The sequence below is a fragment of the Camelina sativa genome, chromosome 17, assembly GCF_030686135.1.
Source record: "Camelina sativa cultivar CO46 ecotype springtype chromosome 17, ASM3068613v1".
Taxonomy (NCBI): Eukaryota; Viridiplantae; Streptophyta; class Magnoliopsida; order Brassicales; family Brassicaceae; genus Camelina; species Camelina sativa.
In genome coordinates, this window is record NC_141896.1 from 31807104 (window position 1) to 31824968 (window position 17865).

General features: G+C 41.1%; 1 non-coding gene across 1 annotated transcript; it reads left to right on the plus strand.

The window, feature by feature from the left end:
- Positions 1 to 5679: 5679 nt before the first annotated feature.
- LOC147924580 (small nucleolar RNA R71) lies at positions 5680 to 5786 on the plus strand. Its single transcript, XR_015587828.1, has one exon. It is a non-coding gene; the product is annotated as a small nucleolar RNA R71 (small nucleolar RNA).
- The last annotated feature ends 12079 nt before the right edge of the window (positions 5787 to 17865 follow it).

The window sequence follows — 17865 nt, forward strand, 5'->3', positions numbered from 1 at the left end:
ACCTAATGATGAATATAAAATGCAGAAAGTAAAAGCTACTAAGACTAGATGCTAAATGCAAGAGAACAAGATGATCTAAGCAGTGATGTAATGAAACAGAAACAGAAACTATAGCAATGCAGGACAAGTAATGAATAGGATCAAATAGAAAACTAAGCAAATGCAACAGGAATGAAACTAAAATGAAACAGGAAATGAGACAGGACAAACACAAAGCATAAACAAGAGACTCTGGGGTGAGCTCGAGCAAGCACTCGATCAGATGCTCGATCGAGTACTAGGTCGAGTTGACAAATGCGAGAAACAGAGCAAACCAAATAAAACAGAGCAAGACAAAAGTAAATCAATCAACAAGCGGATAACAGGATTTAAACAGATAAATCAATAGATAAGGAAGGTCCTAAGGATGGATTCATGGGCTGGACTTTGGATTATGGTCATCTAACTTGGTCAACAAATCTCAAACAACATGAGCTAATCTCTAGACAATGATCTCCTAGAACATGTTAATCCACTCTCATGGCAAAAACAATCAAGCTTATATATTTCTAAATTAGTTCTCACATAGCAAAGATCATATAAAAGCAGGCATTAATCAACAGATCATTTATGTCAAAAATCAAACAAAACATCTAATCTCTTAACATGTTTAATGATAATCTCTAGATCTAGCCTTATCTAGCAACCTAGACATTGGTGTGATGCTAAGAAGCTTAAAATCAAACCCTACCCTCTCGGTTATAAGGTTAGCATAGAGCATATCTAGCCTAGAAGAGATCTTTAACAAAAAAGCTTGACCTAGCCAAACAAACCACAACCAAAATCCAGCCTAAATCATCCTTAAGATTCTAAGCCACTACTCACAAATGCTAAACATGATCAATGAAATCATAAACCCAAAAAATGACGAAACTTGCATCACTAGAAAGATAAAGCAAAGATCTACAATATTGAAGAAGGAATCAAACTCGAATTCTTAATACTTTGAAAGTTATTGATCAAGCAAGTATCAAGAAATCTCTTGTTTTCTCTTCAATAGTAGATAAAGGATCTAAGAAATGTCAAAAGCAAAAAGCATAAATTCCCAAAAGGGTAAATACTAGGTTTTTAGATTTTCTCAAAGGTGGCTCTCCTTGGTGGCTGCAGGGTACAAGGCTTTATATAGAAAAAGTAGTGGAAGCCCTAAAAATGCTAAAAGACAAAATAGCTAGGCGGCTCGGTCAACTCGACCTGGTGCTTGGTGGAGTGACCGGTCGAGTTGACCTCTCTTCTGCTTCTTGCATCCGGTCGAGTCCATCTCCGCACATGGTCGAGTGTCTGGTCGAGTGGGCGGTCGAGCCGGACCTTGATTCTTCAGCTCTAACTCCCTTGCTTTCTTCTCTTGATAGCTTCACTTCTCATCAGCATTGCTTCCATGCTCTTTAGGCTCCAAAATCACCTGTTTATGCAAGAAAATATGCAAATGCAATGCAACTATACTCTAATGCATGAACAGTCCTAAAAGCTATGCAATAATGGCTAAACTAGATAGCAAATGATGCAAACGAGGTGAAAATACTAAGGAAAACAAGGTAAAATATATGAACACCAACACTCCCAAACTTAGTCTTTGCTTGCCCTCAAGCAAATAAACAAGACATAAGAAGGTAGGTGAGGTTTGAAAATGGGATCTCAGCTCCTAAAGTTTGCTAATAAACTAGCTAGAATCAATGTCCAAGTTACTAGTACTATGATGCAAGTTGAATGAGCTGTACTTAAAGATTTTAGACAAGCCTATCACAACTTTTACTGATTTGAGCCTTAGATGTCCACATGCATTCAAATCAACCATTTCCTTTAACATTCATTGATCAAGAACATGAATCAACCTTATGGAATGCTTAAACTCATTTGGCTTGGTAATAAAGGTTTAGAGACAATGATGGTCTCTTTTTAGAGTGGGGCTTATCAATATCAAGGTTCTCACATAAAAATGGATTGAGCTTTAGAAGAAGGCTAAAGGTAAGAACACTTAGACACATACAAGAATAAAACCTTGTCTACCCAAAGTGTTTATCCTATCAATCTAAACCCAAATTGTCCTAGTTCTACCCTTCATCTTCAACTTTTCTCAAATACCCTTTTCTCTTTTGTTTCTAAGCCTTAGGAGAGGTTTCTTACTTGAATCAACTAGTGGAATGGGGGTTTCTTTCTTATTGCTAAGGTTCCATTTTCTTCTTATTTCTTAAGACATAAAAGCTTTTTTGCTATACTCTTCTTTTCTTTCTTTCTTTCTTTGACTAGAACCATCTTTAAACAATCTTATACTTCCCATTCTTTCACTAGAGCTTAAATTCTCTTAAACACATTCCCCTCCTAAAGACTTTAACCTTTTCTTTCTCTTTTTCCTCTTTTCTTTTCTTTTTCTTTTTCAAACAACCAAGTCCCAAACCCAACAATGAAACCACCTAGTCCTATCTAGTTTGAAAAATGCAACTAGAACTACACAAGGCTTTACTCTTGCCAGTTCAGACCTAACACTTTCTACCAAGCTCAATCCCAAAACATGCCTCACACACACAGGAATAAATATGGCTTGAAAGAAGAATAGGTTAAGGGTAGGGAAACTGATTCTTAATGAGGAAATCAGCTACTTGGATCAACAAGAGTGGTAAAAGGAGAAAGATGATCCAAATATGTATATGGTATCCATGAGTTTAAAGCAATGCACAAGTTGATAATTGAAAGTCAATATTAGGTTCTTATAAATAGGAAATGGTATCAAATCACAAAATGCTTCAATTTAGACCAAATGCAATGCAGGAATTCAAGGCTTGGTTCAATCTTATGCTTCTAACTACTCAACTAGCATCAAAGTACTATTAACTTGGGCATTGATCCTAGTTTAGTGAATTAAACAAGCTAACAAGGCAAAACTCATCATAGATCCCTAATGCAAATATTGAATAGTCCTACATGAAACATGCTAAACAAGATCCTAATTATGCAATGCTAACTACATGAACACTCTTTTTTTATGAAGATTTTTGCAAAAATTTTCAAATTTTTAGGTTTTTTCTACGCCTTAGATGCAATGCAAATACTAACATGATAATGCTAAAAATTTGAAATAAGGAAACAAAACACAACATCAAATACTAGCTCAAACCCTCCCCCAAACTTAAATTACACAATCCCTTGTGTAAGAGAAATTTGGAAGAAGATTCAAGACTAAAAACAAATTGAAACTAGATATGCAATGATATTTACAAAGGAAGGTGATAGTGTTACCTCATGGATTGTGGAAGAAGCTATCCACATCCTCATTCATGCTCTCATAAGTGTAGTGGGGGTCTTGTGATTGACTTGGAGAAGGAGACTGGGGCAACTCGACTATGGCCATCGACAGGTACTCGGTCGAGTGCTCGGTCGAGTGCTCGGTCGAGTGGGTGGGTCGAGTTGATGCGCGAGTCTTCATTTCTTCCTCTGTTTGGACTCCCTTTCTTTCCTGACCATGAAAACACCAAAACAAAAATCAAAATACCAAAAATCCTAATCAATATATACAGAGATACCTTAGGGACTTCCTCCCTAGTGAGCTTGTTTAAAGTCACTTAGCTTGACTTTTGATGCCTTTTCAGGCTTGGTTTAGATACCAAGGAGGTGATGAAATCCTCCCTGGCACTTTTTGATCACTGTGAAGTTGACCCTTGATCACTTCACCCTAAACACATAACCCTTGTTTCTTCTTCATCTTGAGCCTTGGTCTTGCCTTCTTCAAAGACCTCTTGTTAAGCTTAACTTGGAGATCCTTCACCAGATCAGTCAACTCTTGAACTGAACCCTTGAGCTTTTCCACTGATTCCTCATGAGGAGAGAGCTTAGCCTTTGGAGTTGCCACTTCACTTGAGACTTCATGACCACCTTTGTCCTTGATAGTAAAAGGTTGATCATCAATGGTAGGCAGGTTGGTTGGGTTATAGATGTCAAACTTCATGGTTAAACCCTCAGCTATGTTCAAGGTTACAAGATCTTCCTTGACATCTATAACAGCTCCAACAGTGGCTAAGAATGGCCTCCCTAGAATGATAGGGTCTTCAAGCTCCTTATCCATCTATATAACCACAAAGTCTGTAGGAATTCTTGCCTTTCCTATCTTGACTGGAAGGTTTTCAAACTTACCAACCACATCCTTGTTTGATCCATCAGCTAGACATATGTGAAGGTTGGTGGACTTGAATTTAGTGTGCCCAACCTTTTGTGCTATAGAGTAAGGCATTACACTGATAGATGCTCCCAAGTCACATAAGCACTGGTTGTAGTGAAGATAGCTAAATGAGCAAGGCAGATAGAATGGACCTGGATCTTCAAGTTTAGTTGGGATGATAACTCCCTCAATCTCTTTAAGATCCTTCTTGTCTTGATTCTGAGCTTTCTGCTTTGACATCTCAAGTAGCATATTCTGATAGAGAGGGTATGGAGCATACTGTTCCAAAGCAGGCCCTCTCTCTTCTTCTTGGTAAGCAATGATAACCTCTTGTATGGCCATCACTTCCTCTTTCTTCTCAATGACAACCTCTTCCTTCAAAACCTTCACTTCCTCTTGTTGCAAAGCCATCATTTCTTTTTTCTCAATGATTTCCCTTAGTTCCTTCAGCTTCTGAGCCTTGAAACATCCTGGGAATGGTAGAGGCGGTTTGTAAGCAGGAGGAATGTACTTAGCAGGCTTGATAGCTTCAGATTCTTCAGCTCGATCGACCACTCGATCAGGCACTCGGTCGAGTGCAGGCTCGAGTACCTGGTCGAGTGCTTTAGCGGATTCAGTCTGCTGTGCACAATCTTCACTCTGGGCTTCAATAAATGATGAATTCCCCCCAGCTTGAACTTCAGTGTCCTCAGTGACAGCTTCCTCATGGATAAGAATGGCTTTTGCAGTGAACTCCCTTGGGTTTTGAACAGCTTTTCCAGGGAGTTGATTAGGCTCTAGAGCTGAAGTAGAAGCAATATTGCTCTCCATATACTTCACTCTAGAGTTTAGACCTTCAAACTTCATGTTGAGATCATTATACTGGGATGTTAGCCTTTGGTTCAACTCAGCAAACTGTTTTGCCTCCTCAATCTTTCCATTGGCTTGCCCAATCAACAGTTTTTGCATCATTGCTCTTAAACGCTGGAGGGGGACACAATTGAGGCTGGAACACTTGATATTGTTGCTTGGGTGCATAGTTGTTTTGCTGTTGAGGCTGTTGAGGTGGATAGACTTGATCTTGAGGATTGGCTACATTGTTGCTTCTATAGGAGAGATTGTTGTTCTTGAATCCTCCTTTGTTGTAACCTTTGAATCCTCCTTGGTTCTGCATATAGCAGAGCTCAGCAAATTCTCTCTCCCCTTCTTGAACTTGACAGTCTTCTTCACCAATAAAATTGGTCTTTTGGTTGCTAAGGAGGATCTTGTCTAGCTTCTCATTGACCATCTTCAAGTCTTTCTTGTACTTCTCCTCTTGATCATTGGAGGTGAGCCTTACTGTTCTGTCATAGTCATCATTATAGTTGCCATCTAACTGAGCTAGATTCTCAACCAACTCCCAGCCTTCTACCACATTTTTGTTGAGGAAGTTACCATTGGAGGCTGTATCAAGAAGCATCCTTATCTTGGGGAGAACTCCTCTATACAAGGTGCTGAGCAAAGACTCATTGCTGAAGCCATGGTGAGGACACTGAGTTTGGAAGCCTTTGAATCTCTCCCATGCCTCACAAAAGCTCTCATTATTCCTTTGTGCAAAACCAGAAATCTCATTCCTCAACCTTACAGTTCTTGCATTGGAGAAGAACTTGGCTAGAAAAGCCTTCTTACAAGCATCCCATGTGGTGATTGCTCCAGTTGGAAGTGTCTTCTCCCATAGATGAGCTTTGTCTCCAAGTGAGAAAGGAAACAGCCTAAGCTTGAAGCCATCTTCACTAACACCATTGATCTTGGTGAGACCACATATCCTATCAAACTCATCAAGGTGGTCTAGGGGATCTTCCATTGGCAAACGATGGAACTTATCTGCTTGAATCATAGAGATCAATCCACTCTTGCTCTCATAGTTGTTGTTGGCAACTGCAGGAGGCACAATACCAGCTCTTTGGTTATGTGTGTTTGGTGCATCTCCAGCACCAATGTGCCTTGGCCTTTGAACTTCATTAGCTTGTTGCTCCATTAGCAACTGTTGTTCTTGTTCTTGATAGATTCTTGTTCTCTGCTGTCTCAGGTCCCTTGGTGGTCGGTTGATGTGATCAAGGAGCCTTTGAAGATTGTGATGGCCCTTGGACCTTTTTTGCATCAACAGACTCGAGTACAGACTCGGACAGACACTCGGTCGAGCGCAGGCTCGAGTGGGTGGTCGAGTTGACTGAGATGAGACGTCCAATTGTATTTGGGCCGTGAATCGATAGAGTACTCGATCGAGTAGTGGTCGAGTTTGTACCTGAAACTCAACACAGACAAGCAGATGAAGAATCAAGATTAGTATCGAACAAGGGGAAAAAGGAACTTAATCTTAGACTAATAGAAATCCTAAATGTCACAAAACACACTCAAATGGGCAATGGCGCCAAATTGAAACTTGGTTTTTATGGTAGTTGAATGATGATGAATGAGATGATGTGATGATGAACAGGTGGAATGCAAGGAGTTTCAATTTCCCTTATGATGTTGTAGTATAAGAGATATCAATCCTAATGAGTGTTATGCAAGCAATCAGGATGTGAATATTTGTCTAAGTTAAGCCAATTATCAAGGATGTTTGTCACTAACAACCTAATGATGAATATAAAATGCAGAAAGTAAAAGCTACTAAGACTAGATGCTAAATGCAAGAGAACAAGATGATCTAAGCAGTGATGTAATGAAACAGAAACAAAAACTATAGCAATGCAGGACAAGTAATGAATAGGATCAAATAGAAAACTAAGCAAATGCAACAGGAATGAAACTAAAATGAAACAGGAAATGAGACAGGACAAACACAAAGCATAAACAAGATACTCTGGGGTGAGCTCGCAAGCACTCGATCGGATAAATCAATAGATAAGGAAGGTCCTAAGGATGGATTCATGGGCTGGACTTTGGATTATGGTCATCTAACTTGGTCAACAAATCTCAAACAACATGAGCTAATCTCTAGACAATGATCTCCTAGAACATGTTAATCCACTCTCATGGCAAAAACAATCAAGCAAATATATTTCTAAACTAGTTCTCACATAGCAAAGATCATATAAAAGCAAGCATTAAACAACAGATCATTTATGTCAAAAATCAAACAAAACATCTAATCTCTTAGCATGTTTAATGATAATCTCTAGATCTAGCTTTATCTAGCAACCTAGACATTGGTGTGATGCTAAGAAGCTTAAAATCAAACCCTACCCTCTCGGTTATAAGGTCAGCATAGACCATATCTAGCCTAGAAGAGATCTTTAACAAACAAGGTTGACCTAGCTAAACAAACCATAACCAAAATCCAGCCTAAACCACCCTTAAGATCCTAAGCCACTACTCACAAATGCTAAACATGATCAATGAAATCATAAACTCAGAAAATGACGAAACTTGCATCATTAGAAAATAAAGCAAAGATCTACAATATTGAAGAAGGAATCAAACTCGAATTCTTAATACTTTGAAAGTTATTGAACAAGCAAGTATCAAGAAATCTCTTGTTTTCTCTTCAAAAGTAGATAAAGGATCTAAGAAATGTCAAAAGCAAAAAGCATAAATTCCCAAAAGGGTAAATACTAGGTTTTTAGATTTTCTCAAAGGTGGCTCTCCTTGGTGGCTGCAGGGTACAAGGCTTTATATAGAAAAAGTAGTGGAAGCCCTAAAAATACTAAAAAACAAAATAGCTAGGCGGCTCGGTCGAGTGACCGGTCGAGTTGACCTCTCTTCTGCTTTTTCCATCCGGTCGAGTCCATCTCCACACACGGTCGAGTGTCTGGTCGAGTGGGCGGTCGAGTGGAACTCCGAACCTTGATTCTTCAGCTCTGACTCCCTTGCTTTCTTCTCTTTATAGCTTCACTTCTCATCAGCATTGCTGTCATGCTTCTTAGGCTCCAAAATCACCTGTTTATGCAAGAAAATATGCAAATGCAATGCAACTATACTCTAATGCATGAACAGTCCTAAAAGCTATGCAATAATGGCTAAACTAGATAGCAAATGATGCAAAAGAGGTGAAAATACTAAGGAAAACAAGGTAAAATATATGAACATCAAATCCCTAAGGTTTAAACTTTAAACATCTAGCTCTTTTTTTTTTTTTTCTTTCTTTGCTAAACTCTGAATATGTATATATATATATATATATATATTTATTTTTTTTCTTTCTAGGAGACTATAGCAAGATCTTTTTCTCTTTTTTTACTTAGAGACTTAGAGCTAATTGAACTGAACCTTAGGTACTTCTTTTCTTTTTTTATTCGTCAACCCAACCCAAATAAATATGCTAACCACCTATCTTACAAAACCAATTCTATTAGCTAGTCCAAATGATTCTAACTTAGCTAAATTAAGAGCCAGCTTTTTGTCGTTCTCAATACTCTCAAGGTTTCACAACCTATAGCACAATGAAAAGGCCTCACTCAACAATTAACAACAAGGTTGGAAAGAAAGGTTTGGGTTCAAGGGTAGGGAAAAACAAATCGGGTTAAACGAAAAGATTGGCAAAAATGGAGTGTTAACCCGAGTTTAGAGTTATCATGAGCAAGTATTCAAATTCCATGAGCAAGACAATTTAAGTTCAAATTAAGTCCAATAACATAGAGATGATGCAATGTTCAAGCAAGTGGAGGAAGCATTCAAAAGACACAAGGTTCTAAACAAATATTTTTCATTTTTTTCCAAAGATTGATCTAGCAACAATGAACTATGATTAAGGGCTATAGCTTCAATCCTAAGGTTTGATTTTTAAAAAGGTGGTTTTAATCATTGTCCCCTAAGATGCATATGCAACAATCCTATATGAAGCAAACTAGACTCAATCCTAATATGTAAATGCAACTACATGAACACTCTTTTTTTTTTTTTTTTTTTCAAATTTTTTGTGTTTTTTCAATGCACATAGATGCAGACTCAAATGAATAAACTAGCATGCAAAAATTTGAAATAAGAAAATAAGAAAATAAAACACAATGTTATATACATTCTAGGACCCTCCCCCAAACTTAAATTACAAAGTTTCTGTGTAGTAAAAGCCTGAGAAAGAATCCAAGAATCACACAAAATGAAATAAAACTAAATGCAATGTTATTTACAAAGGTTGGATGAATGTGGTACCTCATGGGTTGGTGAAGAAGGAGGTTGTAGCAGACTCAATAGTCGCCAATTTGTAGCCAGGGTCGTTACCGGCTTCAGCAGGTGCTGGGATTTGCTCATTAGAGAGCTCGGTGATATGCGCGGACGACTTGCTCGGACCAGCATCCGAGGGGTTATCGGGTATGCCATCGCGTAGCTCATCGGGTAGGGCATCGGGTAGTATGACGGGTATGGCGGGAGAGGTCCGGAGTGATCACCCGTATAGCCACTCGCAGGGTGCATCGAATACGGCATCGGATAAGGCATTTGATATGTCGGAGGGAAAGGCCCCGATTGCTAACCCTAATAGGTACTCGATGGGTAAATCGGGTAAGGCATCGTGTACCCCATCGGGTTAGGCGTCTGAGTGGCTTCTCCGCGATCTGTCGGGTCTTGTGACATCCTCCTCTGGCTGGGGCTCGTAAGATGATGCTCTGTGAGGCTCTAGAGGTTTCAGTCCTCGAATTCCTCCTAGTGGTCCGCTTCTCCCCATCCTTGTGGGTGCATATGCCAAGGTGGGAGCTGAGGCACAGCTTGCCTTGTCTTGTAGCTCCTTTATCTGACCTCCCATCACCTTCACTGAGCCGATAAGATCCTTCACCTTCCTAACCAGAAACTTGTTCATCCTCTTTAGCCATCTGATCCGCTTGTGAGCTTCCCTCACCCCAACAGGCTGCTTCTATGAGCAGACATACTCCTCAAAGTCATAATCTTCCGAGTTGTCTCCCTGTTCTTGCCAAGTCGGCTCTCTCTCTTCAGCTTCGGACTCCTCCTCCGGGTTGTACAGCTCCTCCAGAGGTGGTGTAAAGTCGATGTTGTCCACCAGCCGGACCTTGGTGCACACTACATTGGGCAGGATCATTTGGGCGGCTCCGGCAGTTGAATAGACAAACTTGAAGAGCAGCATGTCGTTTGGCTTCTTATAAGCCAAATATCTCGCTAGTGTCAAGTACTCGACGTCCAGCCATCTCGGATCATGTACCACTCCTTTCAAAAGCACATCGCAAGCCACCAAAATTGGTGTAACCAGTCCTCCTATGGAGATCTCTCCGGCTCCCTCTCTTCTCTCAGTTTTCATCGCTCAAGACTTTAGGTAGAGGAACTGATCGAGCAGCACAAAGACCATAATAGTGTCTGCAACATCTCCTACTAGCGGTGTACCATCCCTAGCATTGTCTAACACTCCACACAAGGCAATGTCTAGCAGCTGGAGCTCATGGTCATTCACATTTCCAGTCTCCTTTCTAGCAAAAAGAGTGCAAGCAAGGGACTTGTGAAAGTACCTCAAAACAGGAATCCTTATTTGAGCGGATTTGGAGCTTGTAGACTTGTAAGGGAGCTTTTCGCCTATTGTCAGCCATAGGGACTTCATCTCCTCCTTGCGCACCTCCATGCCTTCTCCACTCCCAGCCTTGAAACCATACAGCTTCTCCATCTCCTTGAAAGTAAGCCGGTACTCCTTGTTTCGCACGGAGAAGTTGATAAACCCGATCCCCCATCGGGTAGTAGGGTTGGGTGATCCTCAAAGTAGTGCAACCGTAGTGTTTAGAGAAAGTGAACCGTCCCCTCCTCATAAGCTTCAAGGTGGGATCGCATCATATGGCCCAGGTGGCACATGTTGAACAGGAACTCGACATCTCTAGCGATGCCCAACTGCTTCATCGTTTCTCGGTGAGGGTAGTGGGTACCGACGAAACTCATCTTGTGGAAAACCTTGAAGAGCTTTGATGGATTCTCCACTTCTTTCTGCTTCAGCCTCCGCGAAGCCTGGCGTGTGCGTTCTCTCTGCTCCTCCTCTCGCTCACGGTTCTCCTCCTCTGTGTCTTGATCCTCTTCCTCAGCTGCTCTCTCAGCTACCTTCTCAGCCCTTTCAGAGGCTGGTCTCTTTCCTCTTGCAACCGCAGCTCTGCCCCTTAGCCGCGACATTTGGATCTCCTCTGGCTCACCTCCGCCAGCATCAGAATCGACCTCCATAGGGTCGGTAACAGTTCTCTTGGATGTAGACAGGTCCCTACGTCGAGGAGATCGGCGAACAGCACTCGCCACCGGGCTTAGTGAGCGAACTCTGGGGTCTGCTCGATCGGTTGCTCGAGCACCGGATCGGGCGACGGATCGGGTTGAGCATCGGGTTGGAGAAGCGAAACGTCCAGCCAGCGGTTGGGAATGCGGAATGTCTCCTCTTCCTTGGGATACGCGAGTGATAACACTTTAATTTACATGTTTTTAGCATCTTTTTTTGTCCATATTTTGCATTGTTCCTACCTCTAACTTAGCCTTTTTAGGTCATTTACTGTAAGAATCAACTTTTAGAGCATTTAGGGTGTTGTATTTTTGCATTTGCATATTTTGGATGAAAACAGGTACTTTATAGCCTAAAAAGAGCAAAAAGAAGGGTTAACAAGTTACAGCTATTACAAGGAAGGAACTGGTTACATTTATAGGGTTTATACAAAATCATCAAGAAGGAAAAAGGAAGCACCCGACCATACCACCCAATAATTACCACATAGCATGTGGTCGAGTTCATGACGAGACCTGCAAATATCGACTCGAATGAAGATTTTACGTTGGGATTCAGCTTCTGAGTTCTTCATCAAAGTTATAGGATATCGAGTTCTCTTTCCAAAGGTGGTGTTCTTTCTTTCGGATGAGCCAATTGAATCAGATGAAGATATGAGATCAGTTCAGTCTCATTCCATAAAGCCAAAGATGACTGAAGCCAATCGGATGTGCTGTTCAAGAGTTATTCCTGTTTTAGTAAGCATATATACATCCAGATCGAAGAATGGAACCACCCGATCACCTATCCGATCATGCACCCTAAGGGGAGCTCGAGTTCCACCTCGTGTAACATGGTCGGATACCTGCTGACGTGGCTGCTGTCGTGTCTAGGTCAACCTGTTTCCTTATAAATACCCCCTCTTAACCCTATTTTCGCGAGCAGGAGGCGAAAGCCGCTTCTACTCTTTTCTTAGCATTTCTTTTCATGTTTTTGTTCTTCTTTCAACTTGAATTCTGTTTACATTTTGCTATTGCTTCTTTTAAATAAAACGTTTATCTCTTTCTCATCTTTATAATTATGCAATTTTTATTTATTTCTGGGTTTATGTTCTTTGCAATGAGATCTGAGTAGTGTAGTAAAGTTTCTAGGGATGGGATAGATGATTTTGTGTTCTTGATCGGTTAGGATGCTTTAGTTGATTGTGATGATTGATAGATTTCCTTCTAGGTTGGTGTTCTTAATGCTGTCAACAGACCGAAAGGTTGAGATTAGATCTAGGGCGTTTACAATGCTACAGGCCGAAAGGAGTAGATAAAATGCTTGATTTAGCAAATGATAGAGGTTTACTTAGCTCTGAGTGACAAAATCAGATGAGTTTAAGTCTACTGACAATAATGAATCGTGCTTAATGCCAGCTTGTTCATATTGCTAGTGCGACAGTGTGGTAGTGTGTTCAAGGTTGATTGTTGCTAGTGTGAAAGTGTGGTGACAAGGTCTTAGAGGTTCATTGTCTAGGAAATAATTGCTTGAGGCATGTAAGGCATCCGTACTGGTCTAGAACACTTAGGATTCGATTACCCCCATCCTTAGGAACTTTCGTATTTTGATTGTTTACTGTTTTTATATCAACCCGACCACCAACCCGATCAGGTACTCGATCACCTGCATTGTGTGGTACTTCGAGTTGTTCTTTATTTTTGTTCTTTCTGTTTTCTTATTTTTGTTCACCTTAGGTTGATAGACAAAACCCCCATTATTACTTGGTTTGACTTGCTTGTTTCTGATTGCATCCTATCTGGCATAACAACCATTTGGATTGATAACCCTTTGTACTACAACTACATAGGGAATTGATACCCTGGGTGAAAACCTGTCTATCAATTTGGCGATGTTGCCATTTGATTGTTTCTTGTTACATTTAGGATATCAGAACTTGCTAGATCAAGTTCTTTTTCTTATTTTCTCGGTAAAGACTGTTTGCTTGTCTCTTTTGGATCTCAGGTGAACCTACGCGAACCCGTACCCAATCCACCACCCGAACCCTTACCCGATCCCCCACCTGAACCCCTACCCGAACCTGTCTACCCGAGCACCTGCTCGAGTGACCTTTCGGATTCTTGATCGGGTACTTGTATACACCAACCGTTTGCCAGGAGAACCAAGACATCAAAGGACGGTATCAGGGTAGAACAGGAAGAAGTGGGAATGGAAAACCTACAGGATCAAACTGAACTTCTAAGGAGAAGGAAGATTGGTGATAGTGATGCTCTCACTACTTATACTCAGAGGTATGGGATAGTGTAATACGATCTCCCTAGGATAGAACTCTGATGAAAGGCTGAAGACAAGAGGCTAGTGATGAGATCCGATGGTGATGGTGCGTAAGTGACAAATACGATGGAGATAGTGATGATCGAGTGATAGAACAATGATATGATGGAGATAGATGTTTAAGTGGTTGTATGGATTGAAATAAAGTGAAGAGTTTCTGAAACATAAAGTGTATAAAAACCCAGAAATCAAGAACGCATTCAAGAATTTTGAATTGAGAGAAAAAGTTAACAATACTTGTTCAACATTCTTCTTCGCTAAAGAACAAAGAGGCGTAGCTTTAGGGTTTTATAATTAACCCTAGGGCTCGACACTCCAAACAACAGGAAGTTCAGAATAAAACAACAAGACGTTTAAAGGAAATAAGAAAAACAGCAAAACGTCTAAGTGACCTGTAGTAGTACAGAAGTCTCCTGTATTAGTACAGAAGTACATTATTCCCCATTGGTAATGACTTCTAGATAACTCGACGTAGTGATCCATTTGTCTCATTAAAAACCATACTGAGAAAACCCATTGGGACAAAACTCAGCTATGGGAAAAAGAGTACAAACTTCACACCTAAGTTATCTAGTTATCATTACCGGGTGAAGTCTTCAAGGTGGATATGTTGAAGACTTGGATCCTCGGTAGGTTGAATGACCCGTCAACTATGAGTGAATGAGCTTCCTTGGCCATCTCCTTAGCAATTGAAAGATTGATCCTTCCCACCATCTCCGGTTTCTCTGCAGCCTCTGGCTCTGTGCTTGCCACGATCATATCATCCTCCCCCTCTTCAAAAGGATTTGTCCTCAAATCAAAATCTGCATAGTAAGGGAGCAAGTCAGAAACATTGAATGTTGACGATATGGTATACTTACCTTGAAGATCAATTCGGTAGGCGTTGTTGTTGATCTTCTTGATGACTTCAAATGGACCATCAGTTCGTGGTAGAAGCTTGCTCTTCCTCTCTTCTGGGAACCTATCCTTGCGTAAGTGAATCCACACTAAGTCTCCTTCTTCGAAAACGAGCTCCTTTCTGCCCTTGTTCGCATGCTTCTCGTATTGCTTGGTCCTTTTCTCTATGTTCTCCTTAGCTTTAGCATGTATTCTCCTCACATGTTCAGCCTTTTCTTTGCCATCAAAGCTACACTTCACACTTAAAGGTAAAGGAATCAAGTCTAGAGGTGATTGTGGATTAAAACCATAAACAATTTCAAAAGGAGAAAATAGAGTAGCAGAATGCTTAGCGTGATTATATGCAAACTCAACATGTGGTAGACATTCTTCCCATGATTTGAGATTGTTTCTCACTAAGGTCCTGAGGAGTGTAGATAGCGTCCTGTTCACCACTTCGGTTTGCCCATCTGTTTGGGGGTGACATGTGGTTGAGAATGATAGCTTGGTTCCTAGCTTAGCCCATAACGTCCTCCAGAAGTGTCCTAGAAACTTTGTATCTCGGTCTGAGACGATTACTTGAGGCATTCCATGTAGACGTACTACTTCCCTGAAAAACAAGTTAGCTACAATAACAGCATCGTCCGTCTTGTGACTTGCAATGAAGTGAGCCATCTTGCTAAACCTGTCAACCACAACAAAAAATGAATCTCTACCATTTCTGGTTCGAGGTAAGCCAAGAACAAAATCCATAGAAATATGAGTCCAAGGTTGAGAAGGGATAGGGAGAGGAGTGTACAAACCGTGGGGCTGTACCTTACCCTTCGCCATTTTGCAGATATGGCACCTAGAACAAACCTTCTCAACGTCTTTCTTCATTTGAGGCCAATAAAAGTGTTCTTGCAGTCCAAGTAGAGTCTTTGACACTCCAAAATGTCCAGCTATAGTCCACCTCCGTGAGCTTCTCTGATCAGCAGCTCTCTCATGGATCCTCTTGGTATGCACAATCGATCCTTAAAGAACAGATATCCATCCTGCCTATAATAGTTTTCAAAAGCAAACTTATGGCATTTGCCATAGCTCTCAGCAAAATCGATGTCAGTCCCATAAAGTTCTACTATCTCATCAAAACCTTCTAGCTTAGAAGACAAAGTAGAAACGAGAGTGTACCTTCTAGATAATGCATCTGCCACTACATTATCCTTACCTTTCTTTTACTTAACCGTGTAGGGAAAAGTCTCAATGAACTCCATCCATCTGGCATGTCTCTTGTTGAGCTTCTGTTGTCCTTTGAGATGCTTCAGGGACTCATGATCAGTGTGAATAACGAACTCCTTGGGCCACAGGTAATGCTGCCACGTTTGAAGAGCCCAAACCAAAGCATACAGATCCTTGTCATATGTAGGATAGTTCAACGTCGATCCTCCTAGCTTTTCACTGAAGTAAGCTACTGGTTTCCTATCCTGCATCAAAACAGCACCTATACCCACTCCGGAGGCATCACATTCAATCTCAAAAGTTTTCATAAAGTCAGGAAGTAAAAGAATAGGGGCACTGATAAGCTTCTCTTTTAAGGTTGAAAACGCCTTCTCTTGTGCTTCCTCCCATCTGAATCCTACATCCTTCTTGACAACTTCTGTAAGTGGCGCTGCAATAGTACTGAAGTCTTGGACAAATCGCCTGTAGAACCCGGCTAAACCATGAAAGCTCCTGACTTCTGCCACGTTTTTGGGTGTTGGCCACTCCTTAATAGCCTTGACCTTCTCATCGTCCACTCTAACTCTTTCTGCACTAACAACAAAGCCTAGAAAAACAACCTCAGTAGTACAGAATGAACATTTAGAAAAATTAGCAAAGAGGGATTGAGAACGAAGAACATTTAGAACTTGGCGGATGTGTTCTAAGTGTTCTTCTAGACCTTTGCTGTATATGAGTATGTCGTCGAAGTACACAACCACGAAGATGCCTATGAAAGGTCTGAGAGCATGATTCATTAAACGCATGAAGGTGCTTGGAGCATTTGTGAGACCAAACGGCATGACTAGCCATTCGTAGAGCCCTTGCTTGGTCTTGAAAGCTGTTTTCCATTCATCTCCTTCCTTCATTCTGATCTGATGATACCCACTCTTCAAATCTATCTTTGAGAAGACTGTTGAACCACATAACTCGTCCAGCATGTCATCTAATCTTGGAATCAGATGTCTGTACTTCACTGTAATGTTGTTAATAGCTCTGCAACAACACACATCCTCCATGAACCATCTTTCTATGGTACAAGCAAAACTGGTACTGCACATGGACTGAGACTCTCTCGGATATGTCCCTTGCCCATCAGCTCTTCTACTTGCTTCTGAAGCTCTTTGGTCTCTACTGGATTAGTTCTGTCAGCGGGTCTGTTCGGTAGTGCTGAACCTGGTACCAAATCGATCTGATGCTCTATCCCACGTATTGGCGGCAAACCTGGAGGAATCTCTTCTGGAAATACATCCTTGTACTCCTCTATAATCTCTATCATCTCGCGTGGAAGCTCTTCTGCTGACTTAGTACTGGTGAGTGTCTCCTTATACACAAACATGAATGTGGTCATCTCTGGATCAAATAACTTGTTGAACTCGCTGTGATTGATGTACAGGCTGTGAGACACTTTCTCTGTATCCTTGCGGTTCATGTGAAGCTGGTCCTTGTAGATTTCGCTGGGTGTAAGTGGTAGAAGAGTGACCTTGCGTCCTTTGAACTCAAAGGACTGCTTGTTGGTGTAGCCATCATGAAATATTCTTCTGTCGAACTGCCATGGTCTTCCCAAAAGGATATGACTTGACTTCATTGGAATCACATCACAAAGCAGCTCATCCTCATACTTCCCAATCGTTAGTTTCACCATCACTTGCTGCGAAACTGTTAAAGCTCACTTGTTGTTCAACCACTGCAGCTGGTAAGGTCTTGGATGTGAAGTGGTCTTGAGATTAAGCTTCTGTACCATCTCTTCACTAGCTGCATTAGTACAACTACCACCATCAACGATCAAGGTACAGACCTTGTCTTGAACCATACACCTGGTGTGGAATAGGTTCTCACGCTACCCTCTATCATCTGGATGAATCTGAACACTTAAAGCTCTGCGTGCTACTAACATTTCTCCCATGACTGCTGGTTCACCTTCTTCACCGAATTCAGACTCTGGTTCACTCTCTGAACTGTCTACTGACACAATCTCTCCTCCTTCTTGAAGAAGAAACATCTTCTTGTTAGGACAGTCTCTGGAATAATGCCCCATTCCTTGGCATTTGAAACACCTGATATGACTTGTAGAGGCGCTACTCTTGGGCTTGAAATCGATCTT